This window comes from Hevea brasiliensis, chromosome 13, assembly GCF_030052815.1.
Source record: "Hevea brasiliensis isolate MT/VB/25A 57/8 chromosome 13, ASM3005281v1, whole genome shotgun sequence".
Lineage (NCBI taxonomy): Eukaryota > Viridiplantae > Streptophyta > Magnoliopsida > Malpighiales > Euphorbiaceae > Hevea > Hevea brasiliensis.
The window spans coordinates 47,968,372-47,987,266 of record NC_079505.1 but is presented as its reverse complement, the minus strand read 5'-3'; the positions used below and the strand labels follow the sequence as shown (position 1 = coordinate 47,987,266).

The window sequence follows — 18,895 nt, the reverse complement described above, 5'->3', positions numbered from 1 at the left end:
TTGAAGTAGCCAGAAACTCGAATGGTATTTTCTTGTGTCAACGTAAGTATGCGTTGGATGTAATTTCAGAAGTTGGATTACTAGGTTGCAAGCCGGCTAAAAGTCCTCTTGAACAAAATCACAAGCTGGCCCTTACCGAGAGTGATGATGTGGATGACCCTGCTCAGTATAGGCGTCTGGTGGGATGGCTTATTTATCTAACAATAACTCAGCCCGAGTTGTCTTATTGTGTGCATATTCTTGCTTAGTTCATGCAACAACAGAAGAAAGCTCATTGGGAGGCAGCTGTTAGAGTTGTGCATTATTTGAAAGGAAATCCAGGTCAGGGTATACTACTGCATGCCAATTGTGATCTCAAATTATCTGCTTACTGTGATTCTGATTGGGCTAGCTGTCCTTTGACGAGACGGTCTTTGACCGGTTATTTTGTTCTTTTGGGTGAATCCCCTATCTCGTGGAAGACTAAAAAGCAACAGACAGTGTCTCGCTCCTCCGCTAAAGCTGAATATTGGTCTATGAGTACTACAACTTGTGAACTTAAATGGTTGAAAGGATTATTGAATTCTCTTGGTGTGGCGCATACTGAACCTATGAATTTGTATTGTGATAGTCAGGCAGCTCTGCATATAGCTGCTAATCCTGTCTATCATGAACGTACCAAGCATATTGAAGTGGACTGTCATTTTATCCGTGATGAGATATTGAATGGTAACATTCGAATAGATTATGTACGTAGTTCAATGCAACCTGCGGATATCTTCACAAAGGCGTTAAGAAAGGATTAGTTTGACTTTCTTCTTCGCAAGTTGGGCATTTGAGATCTCTATGCTCCAACTTGAGGGGGGTATTGGAAAGGCAGCTGTTAGCTTGTTTAGGAATTTTTGTGTACATATCTGTTCTTGCCTTTTATTGTATGACTCTGATACAATTTTGGTAGTTTAACTTGATTAGGAACTGTAATTTTTTATATATATCTTTAATTTCTAGAGCAATAAAAATGAGAATTCTCATTCTAAAATTTTTTAGTTCTTTTACATTAAGCTCTTTTAGAACTTGAGTTTGTTGATATTTGTTGGATAATTTTAGGGGGGAATTTATTTTTGCCACTAAAACTATTATAATTGCCTTATATTATTTGTGGGAAATGAAATTTCACAAGATAAGATTGAAACTGCTAGTGCGCATTCAAATTTTGTTTAAAAGAAAGGAAACTAATTAATAAAAAAATTGTAATTATCATTACAGCCCTCGATTTCCTAATGTTCCAATCGGTGTTCAAAAATTGAAAATGGAAAGGTGGAGATTGTGTTTTCGCGCAGGGAATTAGGGAAACCATGAGAAGCGTGACAACGCGCAAATCTAATGTCCTTATTTCTGAGGGAGATGGTAGTGGTGTAATCGATGATGCAGGATGTGGTGGAGAGAGAGAGAGAGAGAGAGAGAGAGAGAGAGGGAGAGGCAGGGATTGAGATAAACTCTAGGGATGATGATCGTATCGGTGGCCCTCCCTTGCGATGATTATTGCTTCATCTGTTTCGGTTGCTTCATCTGTTTTGGTGCCTTCACTTTCCCTTGCAAAGCCAATTGCGGCCGCTGGATTTGTGGTTCGTTTCTTTTTCTTATTGTTCTTCCTTTTGAATTTGAATTAATAAGTTTTCTGCAATTGCTATCGAAAGGGGATTCCCTGCTCAATAAAAAGTTTTGGCTATTGGTTGTTGAATTCATTTGGTTTTTAGTTTGTTTCACTCCCTTCTGTTATGATTTACTGTTTTGAAACTCTAAAGAGAAGAGGGGAAAAACTTCTTCAGTAGCCAAAATGTTGATGAAGAAGAGATTTTCTTTTTGTTCAGAAATTTATAGTTTTCCATGTTATAGGTTACTGCCTTTCCCACCTTCAACCTTTCTCTAACTTTTTCTCTGCCACTTCACCATCGCCACCTTTTTTTTTTCCCTCTCCAAATGTGCTAGTTCATTTCAATGGCTTCCATTACTATTGCAATCAACTTCTCCTCTCCTAATAAAACCTTAGCTCCTATTTTCAATTTTAAATTAAAGGTTGAAGTAATCTCCTTGACAACAAACGCTATAAAAGAAAAAGGTAATTAGTTTTTTTTTTTTTTAATTTAAATTCTTGTTAATTTCTCAAAATTCTTGTTATATTCTGAAAATTGTTGATATCTGGCTTAATGATTTCTGGTTTTGACTTATACCAATTTTCTTCTTCCTTTTTATTGTACTGGTAATGAGGAATCTGTTGTTTTCTTGTGGATTTACGCTCTGATTATGTGTATGAGCTTGATTTTGTTTCTGGGTATATTTATCTACTTAGGTTTTATAGGAATAAGAACATGCGAATCCCTATAATGATAGGGATGCCATTTTATCTGTCATTCTCTCATTGATACAGCTAATATCTATTTTTTCTGTTAGAAAGAACATAGTATAAGCCACATTGTTAGAATGTATTGAGCAGGAGTTGAAGGACTATGGATGATTATGATGGAATTTGAATTTACTGGAAGCTTTGTAATGCAGTATGGGAAAATAATTCTATATAAGAATTTTAATTATTATAGAATTAGGAAAATTTAAAGAGTTTAGGAATTATAATAATATGTTATTTAGGAAGTTTATTTTTGTTTAAGAAATTTATCTTATTTAGTATTCTTAATTAGAGGTGAATTATACTAGTAAAGCTAGTACTAGAAGGAGAAATAATAAATGTAGTTAGTGCTTATGCCTCACAAATAGGACTAGACAGTGAGAGTAAACAAAGGTTCTGGGAAGATATGGATGATCTAATGCAAAGCACACCGAATGAAGAGAATGTTTTCATCGGTGGTGATTTGAATGGACATGTAGGAAGTGATAGGCAAGGTTATGAGAATGTTCATGGAGGTTTTAGTTTTGGTAGCCGAAATGAGGAGGGAAAAAGCATCTTAGATTTTGCTATGGCATACGACCTAATACTAGCAAATACTTATTTTATAAAAAGAGAGTCACGTTTAGTGACTTTCAAAAGTGGGCAACATAGAAGCCAAATTGACTTCCTCTTAACCAGGAAGACAAATAGAGCTATATGTAAGGATTGTAAGGTCATTCCAGGAGAGGTTTTAACAAGTCAACATCGGTTAGTGGTCTTGGATGTCAAGTTTAGGATCAATTCAAGTAAGGTCAGAAGAAATAGCACAGCTCGAACAAAGTGGTGGGAGTTCAAAGGAGTAAAGCAAGTGAAGTTCAAAAATAAGCTTCTCGAGTCCGAAGCATGGAAGTTGGATATGGAGGCCAATGGTATGTGGGTACAGATGGCATCAAAGATTAGAGAAGTAGCTAGAAAAGTACTTGGAGAGTCTAGAGGACATGGACCACCCTCAAAAGAGAGATGGTGGTGGAATGAGAAAGTACAAAAGGCAGTGAAGAGAAAGAGAGAATGGTATAAGAAATTACCGAAGTGTGATAATAATGAGGCATATGAACAGTACAAGATAGCAAAGAAAGAGGCAAAAAAGGCAGTTAGTCAAGTAAGAGCGCAGGCCTTTAAAAAGTTATATGAGAAACTTGAAACTAAAGAAGGGGAGAAAGATATTTATAGATTAGCAAGGAGGAGAAAAAAGAAATATCAAGATCTCAATCAAGTTAGGTGCATTAAGGATAAAAAAGGAAAAGTGTTGGTGAAAGATGAGGACATTAAAGAAAATGGAGAAATTATTTTGATGATCTCTTTAATAATAGTCAAAATAGTAATAGCGTGAATATAGACTACAAAGCAATAGAAAAGAATATAAATTATATTAGAAGGATTAGATTTTTAGAAGTAAAGGAAGTACTTAAGAGAATGAAAGTGGGTAAAGCCTGTGGACCTGATGGAATACCAATTGAAGTATGAAAGTGTTTGGGAGATATTTGAGTGGCATGGTTAATTAAATTGTTTAATAAGATTCTAAACTCAAAGAAAATGCCTGATGAATGGAGGATGATTATTTTAGTACCTATTTTTAAAAATAAGGGAGACAAACAGAGTTGCTCAAACTATAGGGGAATTAAACTCATGAGCCATACTATGAAGTTGTGGGAGAGAGTTGTGGAACATCGACTACGTCATGATACTTCTATCTCTCCCAATCAATTTGGCTTCATGCCCGATTGTTCAATTATGGAAGCGATCTTTCTCATTAGAAGCTTGATGGAGAAATATAGAGATGTGAAGAAAGATCTACACATGATTTTTATCGATTTGGATAAGGCTTATGATAGTGTTCCAAGAGATGTCTTATGGAGAGTGTTAAAACAAAAGAGGGTATCTATTAGGTATTTACAAATGTTGAAAGATATGTATGAAGGAGCAACTACTATTGTGCGCACAGTGGGAGGGGACACGAGATTTTCCCATCTCAGTTGGATTAGACCAAGGTTCAGCTGTAAGCCCTTACCTTTTTATATTAGTTTTAGATGAATTGACGAAACATATACAAGAGAGTATCCCTTGGTGCATGATGTTTGCGGATGATATAGTTCTATTAGATGAGACGAGAGAAGGAGTCAATAGAAAGCTAGAGCTTTGAAGAAGTACTTTAGAGTCAAAGAGCTTTAAGTTAAGTAGAACGAAGACAGAATACATGCATTGCAAGTTCAGTGAAGGCCGAATTGGTAGTAGGGAATGAGTTAGTTTGGATGGAGTGGTACTGTTCCAAAGCAATCACTTTAAATATCTCTGCTCAGTCCTTTAAGTAGATGAGGGATGTGAGGAGGATGTTAGTCATATGATTAAAGCCGGATGGTTGAAGTGGAACGTGCCATGGGAGTTTTATGTGATCACAAGATTCCCAATAAGTTAAAAAGAAAATTTTACCGTACAATCATATGATTGGCCATATTATATGGTAGTGAGTGTTGGGCACTGAAGGAGTCGTATGTGTCTAAGATAAGAGTTGCGGATATGAGAATGTTAAGGTGGATGAGCGGCCATACTAGACTAGATAAAGTCCATAATGAAAGTATTAGAAAAAAGGTAGGAGTGGTGTCAATTGAGGATAAGTTGAGAAAAAGAAGATTGAGGTGGTTTAGTCATGTGAAGTATAGACATATGGAGGCTCCAGTTAGACAAATAGAGCACATTAGGTTAGAGGATAGAAAGAAAAGAAGGGGCAGACCTAAACTGATTTGGATGAGAGTAGTACAACAAGACCTAGAAGCATTACACATTTCCGGGGATTTAATCCAAAATCGTTTAGAGTGAAAAAAGAGAATTCATATAGCCATCCCAAATTTTTGGGATAAAGGCTTAGTTTGAGTTTATTTTACAAGGATTAATCATTGTTTATTCATTATTCTCTTTTTATTCTACATCAATTTGACATCAGAGCCTAAAATCAAATCAAATATCTTGTTTCTACAAACTGTAAAAACTTCCAACCTTTGTGTCTTAGCCTTCCTTCAAAATTCTGTGCATTTATTTTTTATTTTTTTAAAAAAAGCCACTTCAAAAAGAAAAACCCCAAACTCGCGAGAAATAGTTATTTGTGCTATCCTTGCCTTTCATAAACCCCCACCATCCGGCCATCCAACAACCATGCCACCATCGCCTGAAGACTCACTGGCCCGTGGTGAGTCGAGAGGTACCCTTCTGGTCGCCAGACTTTAGTTGGAGCTCTAGATCCGTAGCAATAAAAAATGACCCCAGTCACGACCTATTAGATCCATCACGATTCTGGCATCTGAACCCTCCTTGAGCCTTGCCGTCAGCAGTTTGCCATTTTTCCACCATCGGTACAGTTGTTTGACGCCCCCAGCAACCATAACCCGACGTTTGGGTCAGTGATCCCTTTCTACATTAAGGCAAGCTCACACAGCTCACTAGGAGCCTACAAGCAATAGATTTGCACTATTCTCTTTGGCATATCAATAATCCACATTAGTGCTACATTATTCAACCACAACAGCCACATCATCTATCACGTCATTAGTCATGTCCACATCATCTGCCACGTCATTAGTCACAGCCACATCAGCATCCTAGTAAGCTAAGTTGATAGTTTCCTCCTTCGCTAATTTGGACATCTTGGTTTTGTTTTTGATGTCCATTTTTGATGAAAATAACTCTAACTTGTTGAAATTTGAGCTTTGCTTCAAGTGAGGTATGTTTACTTGATTAGAATACCGTGGAAACTTACATTAAGAGGATAGAAGATGAGATCAATTGCTATAAAAATATTCTCAGAGAAATTATGACATTAGATTTCATAAGGGTCAAGTACTATCTTTATGTCATTGGATAGATAATTATAGTTATAGATATGATCGCGAAAGTTGTTCTTTCTTTTGTGGTGAATATTGAGATCAAACGGATTTTACTAGGAAAAAAAAGGGAATATGAAAATTGACAACAACTTTTACAAGTCAAGAAAAGAGAACTTGTGATTTCAAGTGTGAAAGAGTTGAATGCACAGCTTTATAAATTCTAAAAAATAAAGCTTAATGAGTTATCAAAAGTAGAGTTTAATGAATTATTAGTAGCTTTGCAAGAACTTAGAGAAGAAATTCAAATTTTAAATCAAGGAAAGAAACTTGACATTGAAGATGAACAAGAAAAAGAATTTGAAGAGCAGCTTGAAGATGAGAATGAGGAACAAAAAGAGCAACCTGGAGAAACTAAGCTTGAAGAGTATGAGATTGAAGAATTTGAAGATTCGAGTCTTGAATGTTCACATGTTAAAGGGCCTATTGTAGAGCAAGAAGTTGATAAAATTGCACAAGCAAAGCTTGAGGAAGATATATTAGGGAATGAAGAAGATCACACTGTGGAGACATCAATGAAAATTGAAGATTCTAGTGAGTTAAAGAGCATTTCAATTATTGTTCTAATTGATTTGATCTGTCCAAATGGTTTCAAGGATGCAAAAGAAAATGTGGAATACTTCAACTCAATTTTGTTGCTACCATCTAGGAAGATCGTATTGTGTGTTCTCCTTGCTTGGTTTATGATTCTTTAGCACTTCAAAACTTGAGGTCGAGTTTTCTCCGAGGAGAATAATACAACATGGGAAAAGAATTCTATGTGGGAATTTTAATTATTATAGAATTGGGATATTTAAGGAGTTTTTTATTGTCTAGGAATTATGCTAATTTTTACTTAGGAAGTTTATCTTTTATTTAGGAAATTTATCTTATTTAGTATGCTCAATTAAAGTTGAATTAGGATTTCTATTCTTAGTTTGATTAGGGTTGTAAGCTCTATAAATAGAGCTAATTTTCTATTATTCAGTAACTTTTGAGTATGATTATTATTGAGATTAATAAAATTATTGAGAAGTAGTTCTCTTTTAACTCCGCCTAAGTAGTTTGCGCTTAGCCGGTCCCAAGCCGGGATAAAGGAGGAGGGTTGCGGTAGGTGATAACCAGCGTAAAAATTTCGTCACACCTTATGATATGGATTCAAATGATATGAACGTTAGGGCGTCCTTTACTAACGACGCGCTACATCGGAGCCCGGGTGTAGTGAGAAATTTACAAGGGTGTAGGGCGTTCACTGAAAGCGAATCGCCATGCTGGCGCCCGGGTGTGGTGTTAAGTGAGCAAGGGTTCCCACATCATGGACGGGTGTGAGTAAAGAAGTTAGTCCATAGGATAGACAGTAGAACAGATAGTGGAACATAGCACAAGATAAACATAGAAAACAATAGAATATATTATAAAAGAAGACCAATTAGGAAGGAACAGGATAGGAGGAGGATCATGGTTGGTACTTGGAATGTTGAATCACTTACAGGAAAATTAATGGAGCTTGTGGATAACTTGGAAAGGAGAAGGGTGAATATTGCTTGCATTCAGGAGACTAAATGGGTAGGAGAGAAAAGCAAAGAAGTGGGTAATTCATGGTACAAACTATGGTTTACCAGAAAGGAGAGAAATAGGAACGGAGTGGGCATAATCATAGACAGGAAATTGAAAGACGCTGTAATAGTAGTGAAAAGAGTAGGAGATAGAATTATACTAGTAAAGCTAGTATTAGAAGGAAAAACAATAAATGTAGTTAGTGCTTATGCCTCACAAATAGGACTAGATAGTGAGAGTAAACAAAGGTTTTGGGAAGATATGGATGATTTAATGCAAAGCATACCAAATGAAGAGAATATTTTCATTGGTGGAGATTTGAATGGACATGTAGGAAGTGATAGACAAGGCTATGAGAATGTTCATGGAGATTTTGGTTTTGGCAGTCGAAATGAGGAGGGAAAAAGCATCCTAGATTTTGCTATGGCATACGACCTAATACTAGCAAATACCTACTTTATAAAAAGAGAGTCACATTTAGTGACTTTCAAAAGTGGCCAACATAGAAGCCAAATTGACTTCCTCTTAACCAGGAAGACAAATAGAGCTCTATGCAAGGATTGCAAGGTCATTCCAGGAGAGGCTTTAACAAGTCAACATCGGTTAGTGGTCTTGGATGTCAAGTTTAGGAACAATTCAAGTAAGGTCAGAAGAAATAGTGTAGCTCGAACAAAGTGGTGGGAGTTCAAAGGAGTAAAGCAAGTGAAGTTCAAAAATGAGCTTCTCGAGTCCGAAGCATGGAAGCTGAATATGGAGGCCAATGATATGTGGATACAGATGGCATCAAAAATTAGAGAAGTAGCTAGAAAAGTACTTGGAGAGTCTAAAGGACATGGACCACCCTCAAAAGAGAGATGGTGGTGGAATGAGGAAGTACAAAAGGCAGTGAAGAGAAAAAGAGAATGGTATAAGAAATTACCTAAATATGATAATAATGAGGCATATGAACAGTATAAGATAGCAAAGAAAGAGGCAAAAAATGCAGTTAGTCAAGCAAGAGCACAGGCCTTTGAAAAGTTATATGAGAAACTTGGAACTAAAGAAGGGGAGAAAGATATTTATAGATTAGCAAGGAGGAGAGAAAGGAAATGTCAAGATCTCAATCAAGTTAGGTGCATTAAGGATAAAGAAGAAAAAGTATTGGTGAAAGATGAGGACATTTAAAGAAAGATGGAAAAATTATTTTAATGATCTCTTTAATAATAGTCAAAATAGTAATAGCGTGAATATAGACTATAGAACGATAGAAAAGAATGTGAATTATACTAGAAGGATTAAATCTTTAAAAGTAAAGGAAGCACTTAAGAGAATGAAAGTGGGTAAAGCCTGTGGACCCGATGGAATACCAATTGAAGTGTTTGGGAGATATGGGAGTGGCATGGTTAACTAAATTATTTAATAAGATTCTCAACTCAAAGCAAATGCCTGATGAATGGAGGAGTATTTTAGTACTTATTTTTAAAAATAAGGGAGACATACAGAGTTGCTCGAACTATAGGGGAATTAAACTCATGAGCCATACTATGAAGTTGTGGGAGAGAGTTGTGGAGCATCAACTACGTCGTGATACTTCTATCTCTCTCAATCAATTTGGCTTCATGCCCGGCATTTAACTATAGAAGCAATCTTTCTCATTAGAAGCTTGATGGAGAAATATAGAGATGTGAAGAAAGATCTACACATGGTTTTATTGATTTGGAGAAGGCTTATGATAGTGTTCCAAGAGATATCCTATGGAGTGTGTTAGAACAAAAGAGGGTATCTATTAGGTACATACAAGTGTTGAAAGATATGTATGAAGGAGCAAGTACTATTGTGCACACAGTGAGAGGGGACACGAGATTTTCCGATCTCAATTGGATTACACCAAGGATCAGCTATAAGCCCTTACCTTTTTACATTAGTTTTAGATGAATTGACGAAACATATACAAGAGAGTATTCCTTGGTGCATGATGTTTGCGGATGATATTATTCTGATAGATGAGACGCGAGAAGGAGTCAATAGAAAGCTAGAGCTTTGGAGAAGTACTCTGGAGTCAAAGGGCTTTAAGTTAAGTAGAACAAAGATAGAATACATGCATTGCAAGTTCAGTGAAGGCCAAACTGGTGATAGGGAATGAGTTAGTTTGGATGGAGTGGTATTGTCCCAAAGTAATCAATTTAAATATCTCGGCTCAGTCCTTCAAGTAGATGGGGGATGTGAGGAGGATGTTAGTCATAGGATTAAAGCCGGATGGTTGAAGTGGAGACGTGCCACGGGAGTTTTATGTGATCGCAAGATTCCCAATAAGTTGAAAGGAAAATTTTACCGTACAGCCATACGACCGGCTATGTTATATGGTAGTGAGTGTTGGGCATTGAAGCAGTCGTATGCGTCTAAGATAAGAGTTGCAGAGATGAGAATGTTAAGGTGGATGAGTGACCATACTAGACTAAATAAAGTCCATAATGAGAATATTAGAGAAAAGGTACGAGTGGTACTAATTGAGGATAAGTTGAGAGAAGGGAGATTGAGGTGGTTTGGTCATATGAAGCGTAGACATACGGAGGCTCCAGTTAGACAAGTAGAGCACATTAAGTTAGAGGATAGAAAGAAAAAAAGGGGTAGACCTAAATTGACTTGGAGGAGAGTAGTACAATATGACCTATAAGCATTACAAATTTCTGAGGATTTAATTCAAAATCATTTAGAGTGGAGAAAATGAATCCATATAGCGGACCTTAAATTTTTGGGATAAAGGCTTAGTTGAGTTGAGTTGAGAAGTAGTTCTCTTTTACAAGGATTGGTCTTTGTTTCTTCTATATTCTTTCTCTTGATTCTACATCTTTATGTAGTTGAATCAATGCTAGGTGAGTGCATATATCTAATATTAAAAAAAGAAAAAAAGCATTTGACCGGATCTTTGCTCTTGTTTTAGCTAATCTTTAGGCCTTCTATTTTGTTCAATGTTTAATAGTGACGAAATTTCAGGTGTCTAAATTTTTCATATGATACAGTTAATCTAATGTCATATTGTTTGGATAAGTGCAGGGCTTTAGTTATTTATTTATTTATTTTATATGAATTGCATTTAATGTATCATACCTGTTCATATATATATATCTGAAAATGGACCTTCTTTTTATTTTTTTAGAATTGGATGTTTTTTTGGTTTTTTCCTTTGCTAATTTCTTTTTCTTTCCTGTGATCCTTTTTGGGTCCAAATGTGAGCAAAAACACTCATCTCTGTTCTTTTTTATTTTTTATTTTTCTAAAAAGTTGAGAAAGATTACCTTTTTTTTTGTTTTAAAAAAATATGCAAAAACTATCATCTAATCTGATTTCATGGTTGGTTTGCTGGTCTTTCCACGAGGAAATTAAAGAAATGCATTAGCTAGATTCTTTTAGAACCATGGAGAGGGAGATTGCAGGAACTACAAGCTTTATTGAATTTACATTCAGGTAAGGTTTCACTTGTTAATTCCTTATATTTGAATCTATAATGATATGCTCAATTTAATTTATTAATATCTTTGAATTTTTTTTAGTTACATTTGATATTTGAATTGTACTCAATTGACATAGAAATGAACATTTAGAAGAATAGAAGATGCAATGTATAAGAAGAGATAAAATGAAACTCTTTTTGGATTAAATCATAAATATAAACTAAACTTTAACCCAAGGGAAAGGAAAAACAACATGCTATATTGCAGTAAATTCCAAATTTTGGTGAACTGTTTGCAATGTATACAATACAAATAATTATTAAATCAACTCCCATTAGCTTGACTCATCAAAACATCTTCATAAATAAGGTGAACTTTTGGTTTAAGAACCGTAATGGACCTAACAAATTAAATTATAAAACAACTAGTAATTCACGAGATTCAACAAGTACATTTCAGTCATACACAACCACATCAAAAAGCATGTAAATTTGCAACTGATAAAAAAAAAATAAAAAAAAAATGATATGGTTTGTTCCTGATCCCACTATCCCTTTCTTCCCCATTTTTTTATTCATTTCTCAATACTATTGTTACATCCTAAAAGGCAGAAAATTTTTTTAGCAAATCTTATCAATACCCCGAATAGAGTTTTAGAAGAGCAGCATTTTATGTCACATATTCATGATAGCAAAGCAACTTAGCTTGTAGCACCACTTTTCATAGTCAATTAGATATGTAAATATTAGATAGAAATATACCGCAATTGGCAAAATGCCCTGTTTCAATTGGATCCTACCTTTTTTTTTTTTTAATAATTTTAAAAAGTAATTATCAATTTCACATAATTAAGTTATAAGTTGCATATTGCACACTTTAACAGAACATGGAACAGAAGATTATCCAAGTTTACAAGCAAAGAGCTGAAACAATAATATTGATAGATTATCTATGTTTGGGTAATTTTATAGTCGGTCTTTGAACTTTGCCTCGTGTTTCATTTTTGTCCCTTAATCTCAATTTATTACTAAAAAATTTCTAGACTTTAATTTTGTTTCACAAAAATCCCTCTAATCTGCTATAATAGATTTCCAGGTTAACCCCTTCTCTGATACTAAAAAACACGGGCTATTTCAATTGCCATATGGACCTATCGTAAATATACCAATGCCATAAAAATGATATACTTCCTGGGAAAGAAGAGGATTTACCCTTCACCAAAGTGTTGAAATTGCATTTGCAGACGTCATACTGTAAGTTAGAGGGATTTTTTAATTTGGAAACCTTTTATTATAGGTTAGAGGGACTTTCTGTGAAACCAAGTTAAAGTTTAAGGATTTTTTAGTAATAAATTGAAGTTAAGGAACATAAGTGATACACGGGCAAAATTCGAGTACAAGCTATAAAAATAACCCTCTATGTCCGCAAGAAAACGGAACATTTTCTTTAAATAGCAGGGGAATTAATTGATAATAAAAACATGGGAGCAAAGCCTATAGTATATTGCAAGCTTGTGGTTAGCTTGAATTCAACCTACTGCTCTACAATTATCTTGGAGTTACACAAGTTACAGCTTTTTATGTTGTGGTCTTTTTGTACCTTCTGATACTTGGTCTTTAAATTTATTATTCAAGCTTGTGATTCTGATGGGGCTTGCCAAGAGCAGAATGATTATATCCATATTTTCAACTCGATATTGAAGGTCTGTAAATCTTATTGCTTCCATTATATCAATTTATTCTTTCTTAAGCAATTGCTGATAGTATTGCTTATATTTGGATACTTTATAAAGTTATCTTACTCAATTAGACCCATTAATTTAAATAGTTCATCTCAATCTGCAGTAGTTATTTGATGACCATTGTGTAGCTAGAGCTAGCAAAATTTGAATCCATCTTCTTACATTTGATAGCAGATGCTAATAGAGCATCAAATTTACCATGGTTTTTTTTTTTTCAAAATTTTTTATTTTATTTTATTTCTTCTCTAAAATAAGAGCATATCTTGATGGTTTGCTGCATTTGGATTACATAGCTATTCCTTGTTTAATATGGTGGTTGTTTCTTTTCTGGTGAATGTTTTCATCCAGCCTAATTATTTGCAAAATTTTGTTCAATCAAATATTCAATGCCCTGACGACAAAAAAAGTTAAGAGGTAGGATTCTGTTTCGTTTTGTGGCTCTCTTAGAATTAAGAGGTAGATTTTTGTCATTTGTGTTGTGTGTTATTTTTCATCATTAATTTTAATAAATTCTCCTGCATGACTTGATTGCATTTTGCATAAGATTGTTGTTTTATTTCATTTTTTATTTCGTTTTCTTTATATTTGTCGATTGGTGTACTCGTATGGACAATAGCTTGACATGCATTTAACAACTATTTGGACGTACTTTTTTTTTTTGGGTTAATTCTCTGTACTTTAATGGGTTGTCTTCTGCTTTCACTAATTTATCTCATTCTCACTTTGTAGGTTATTGGGTTGGAGTCTGCAGGAAAGACCGTAATTCTTAATTAGCCCGTTATTTAAAAATAAATGGATTTTTAGTGCTTTAATATATGATAAAGATGACAATATATGGGATTTTTTGTACTTTAATTGCTCTGCAAGTGTATAATTTATACTGTAATGTGTTAAATTTATGAATAATTTGATAAATATATCAATTTTTCTAATATTTTATTTACTTTATCTATGATATAATTTTTGAATTTCTTATATTGATTGAGATTTGTTTAATATGCTGTTTTAAATTATTAATAATTCTTATAAATTTAAAAAATAATATTTAGTGAATTGCTTTTTATGGTGATATTCTTTTACGAAGTAGTATTTGTGGCAAAATAATGGCAATTTTAATTTTTGCTATAAAATTTTTGTAGTGAAATTTGAGCTTTTAATGGTGAACTTTTCCCTCACAAAAACTATATTTTATTGCAGTGAGGTAATACAAAAGATAAACGATCTTAATAACAAGAAGACATTTTATAGTTTATGTGTGACACCCTTTATCTGTTTATAGTGTAGCCGAGTGAGGTATGTCATACCCGGTGTTGGAGTGTTTTAATTAATTTTATAACATTTTTTAATAATCATATTTAATTTTATTAAATTAGGTTTAATTTATTTATCGGAGAAATCGACGGAGTTTTTTCTAATTTATTAGTAATTTGTTGATTTTCACTTGTTAAAATTTTTAACAATATAATCTCAAATAATGAAAATTCTTCATCATATTTTATTCTAGTACTTCATATCAAAGTCGCGATCTCACAAATTTTCATTCATCATAAATAAATAAATTGCTACTCATATATAAATAAAATATTCATTTACAATTTATTTACATAAACTACAATAATTACAAAAGTTCATCATTTATAATACAAAATGAATGATACCTAACTACAAAATACAAAAACTACTAACAAGCCCAGTGGGTCTTACTAAAATGCACTGCAGATGTAGTCACATTGTACACAATACAGATTTGACCCTCACCCAGTTTGAGGTCTGCTGAGTTCTTACTCTGTGTCTCCAGTACTTACGCGTGGTAAAAAGTGACGCGCTAAACAATACAGTTTAGTGATGCCAATATAAAATAAAAATAAACTAAAATAATTAAATATGCAGAAATTATGATATTATTTTATGCAGACTAAATTTTTGGTAATTATTCGTAATATTACTAATTTTAGTATTTTTTATATTCATTATTTGGTTATAAATTATTAAGATTTATTTTGGTTACCTAAGTAACCCATACTAGTGACTGGACTGGATAAACAGGTAAATTGACACTGGGTACCAAGTACCTCGGACCGTCACACCATCGATTACAAAGTGTTTGCCAGGTGTGCATCAGAACGGCTAGGAAGCCATAATCATCATCGGGTACAACGCCAAGTACATCAAGTGTATCAAAATGGCCAAAAGTCATAATATTACAAAATGACACTATATATCATAAATCACGAAATGACATGAAGCCATATGCAGTACTACTATCGAAGCCCTATTAGCATGCCAACCTATCCAAACCAATCATACTAGGGATACTAGGGCATATTACAAAGTTAATTATTTAATTCTTTGCATTTGATGTTTGGTAGTTACTATTCATCTTACTATTCATCTTACTATTCATATAAAAATGTTGACTTTTTCATAATTAATAGGTAGGCAAGTTCTAACTGCACTAAAATACCACATTTTGGGTTTTACATTTGTTGGTATTGGTTGCCAATTTTAATTCAAAGCTCATTGGAAGTTATTTCAAATTTTCAGATTTGGTCATCTAGGTTTATTGTTCTATTGGACTAATTTACAGTAAGAATTTGGCTAAACTTTCTTCATCAAAGTTATTTCTTAATGTGTCTACTTTAATTTTCTTTTTGAATTACTTCATTTGGAGTTTTGTAGCTCAAGTTATGACATTTTTACCATAATTGGCCAGATTGGTCTATTCCCAGAATTTCTGGGCAGAATTTGGTTCTGGCAGCTTTGGTATTCTAAATTTGGCTAGCAATTTGAATTAGTTATGGTCAGAATTTTGAAGGAACGGAAGCATGAAAAACACAAGATTATACCATTGAATTCAAAAATTTTCACCTAGGGTCACATGCACCATGCAAGATTTATTTTTATCTATTTGATTTCAATGATAAACAATATATTAAAACTCTTTTAATATGTTTTTGGATCTGTATTTGCCATTTAAGATTTTAAAATTAATCAGATTAATTTTAGAACCCTAGATTAAATCAAGAACGATTACACTAACCTCTTGATGCACTGCAGCGTGTCTGCGCCTTTGAGATTCATCTTCAGGACACCAAATGTTGTCCCTCTAGCTTGTCCACACCAAGAACACCTATGGCAGCCCTTGAACAGCTTCTAAAGCCTTTTCTATTAATTAGAAATTCAAGTTCTGCCTTTTAAGAGATTAGAGATGTAAACAGACACTAGAAACAATTTCTAGTGTTCTTAATTCAAGAGATTGATGGCTAATCTCGTTGAATTGATGAGAGATGAAGAGAAAGAGCTGGAGAGGCTCAAAGTGGCGTGACAAATGAGAGGAGAGGCTGCTGGTTATTTTTCTTTTCATAACCACACTTAAATAGCTAGGTTAACACATTAAACCCTAGCCACATGTCACCTTTTGATTAGCTCTAGGTTTAAGTGACCCAATCACATTGTGCCAAGTGTCAAACCTATATTTAATCTTGATTTTAATCATCTTACATGATTAAAAAAACATTTGGCAAGCTTATGTGTTATGCCATGTGTCACCATCTCATGATGCCACGTGTCACACTGCAAAATGACCAAAATGCCCCGGGGTCTTAATTTTGAGTTCTTAACCCAAAATAATTATTTTCTTCTTCTAATTAATTTATATCAAATATAAATTAATTAATTAATCTCTATTGATTAATTTCTCATTAATTAAATTCATATTTAAACACTTTAAATATAAATTTAACTTATATTATACATCCAATAATCTAGATTTGGTTTCAAGTCATGCTAGGGACTTTGCAATTTAATTGCAAACCAAACCTATTTAATTAATCAATTAAACTCTTTAATTAATTAATTAAATCATATTTAAATAGGTGATAACTTGTGTATGTGTGTGACTTACTAGGCTCATCACTAATTGGCAATGAGACATGATATCAACTCTTAATATCATCAGAACTCTTTCTTACCATAAATGATTTCTCTAAATCATTTTATGAACCTCATAGACCATGGTTAACACCTAGCATAGCATGCCATGGCCACCCAATTAGTAATAAGATTTACCTTAAATGAACCTATAATTATATGTTACCATGCACTAGAATCTCTCTGTTACAAAATCCCAACTCAAGCTGGAGCCATGGTTTATGTCAAACTCCATTTGCTATGAATATTATGTTCTCTTTTAATTACAGTTCTTGATTAAAAAGATTTTCTCATCGAAACTCTTTTACGAATAAATCTATCTGTCTGGCAGAACTTGAAACATCAAGAACAATTAAATGAACATAGGATTTTAACTCTATTTACTTAGAGGAACAGATTCCATCTTGATCAACACCTACCTCCATATATAACTAGCAGGAGCCAACACATGCCCATATACCCATACATAGTACAAGTATGAAAGCGATATCAAACTCAAACTACCTATATACAAGATAACTGTGCTATCTCGTGTCTAAAGATTATATGCAGATATGATTTATGACAAAACATTGACAAGAGTAAACTCCATGTGCTTGTCATAAGTGTCACCGGTTTAGACCTACTTATCATTTATAAGTGCCTATCATGTTTGTCATATGGCATGAGACTCACCATTCCATCTTATTTATCTCTCATATAAATAACTTGGGAACAAACATGAATACAGTCTTTATGGATAAGTCATGTCATTATTATGAAGTATCCTCGATTGTGAACCTATTTATGATACTTTGTGCTAGAAATATTGTCACTCATATTCTTAACAACTTAAGAATAATATTTCTAACAAAATATCAATGGACCTTTTCTATTACACATAAATATATTATGTAAACGGAAAAGTGGAAATGCCTTTTATTAATAAAAATATATACAAGATACATACTAAATGATATGCTCTAGGGCATACTACTAACAATCTCCCACTAGCACTAGAGCCATTCATTACAATACCTTAGACCCATCTTCTCAAGATGTCGGTCTAAGCGAGCTTGTGATAAAGGCTTAGTGCATGGATCATTTGAATTTTTCAGGTGATGTTATTTTCTCGCATGGCTATATCGCCTTTGCCCAACTATATGTCGATAATGTGGTAGTGCCTTTTTATGTGTTTGGATTTTGGGTGAGACCTTAGTTCCTTAGCTTTGTATGATTTGCTCCATTGTTGTCACGATGTAGTGGGCTAGCGACTCAATGGAAGGAACTCTTGTAAGTTACATCACGAACTTCTTTATCCAAGCGACTTCTTTTGCAAGATCTGATGCAGCAATATACTCAGCCTTAGTAGTGGAATCTGCAGTCGTGCTCTGTTTGGAACTCTTCCAACTGACTGCACCTCTATTACAAATGAACACATATCCAGAGGTAGACTTTCTATCATCGATATCTGATTGGAAGTCAGAATCAGTATAACCACATAATTGCAAGTCTCCACCTCCATAAATCAAGAATAAATCCTTAGTTCTTCTCAAGTACTTAAGGATATTCTTGATCGCTATCGATGTTCTAAACCTGGATTGGATTGATACCTGCTAGTCAAACTAACAGCATATGCAATATCTGGCCTAGTACACAACATTGCATACATTAAACTTCCAATAGCCGAAGCACATGGAATCCTGGCCATCTTATCTCTTTCTTCAGGTGTCTTTGGAGACATCTCTTTAGAAAGATGGATACCATGTCTTACTGGTAACAATCCTCTCTTGGAATCAAGCATGTTAAACCTCTTTAACACCTTTTCCAAGTATAGACTTTGGGATAAACCAATTATTCGTTTCGCTCTATCTCTATAGATGCGAATCCCAAGAATATAGGTTGCCGCCCCTAAGTCTTTCATGGAGAATGTATTTGACAACCATACCTTTATAGTCGTCAACATACCTGTATCATTACCCAT

At 34.0% G+C, this 18,895-nt stretch overlaps 1 long non-coding RNA gene across 2 annotated transcripts; it reads left to right on the top strand.

Annotated features, from left to right (window-relative positions):
* Nucleotides 1–1,122: 1,122 nt before the first annotated feature.
* LOC110657055 (uncharacterized) lies at nucleotides 1,123–13,936 on the top strand. 2 transcript variants are annotated; one of them, XR_002495263.2, is made up of 4 exons: nucleotides 1,124–1,604; nucleotides 11,196–11,274; nucleotides 12,896–12,963; nucleotides 13,732–13,936. It is a non-coding gene; the product is annotated as an uncharacterized LOC110657055 (long non-coding RNA). The 2 variants fall into 2 exon arrangements; XR_002495262.2 differs by having other exon boundaries at nucleotides 1,123–1,604; nucleotides 12,896–13,936.
* Nucleotides 13,937–18,895: the final 4,959 nt, after the last annotated feature.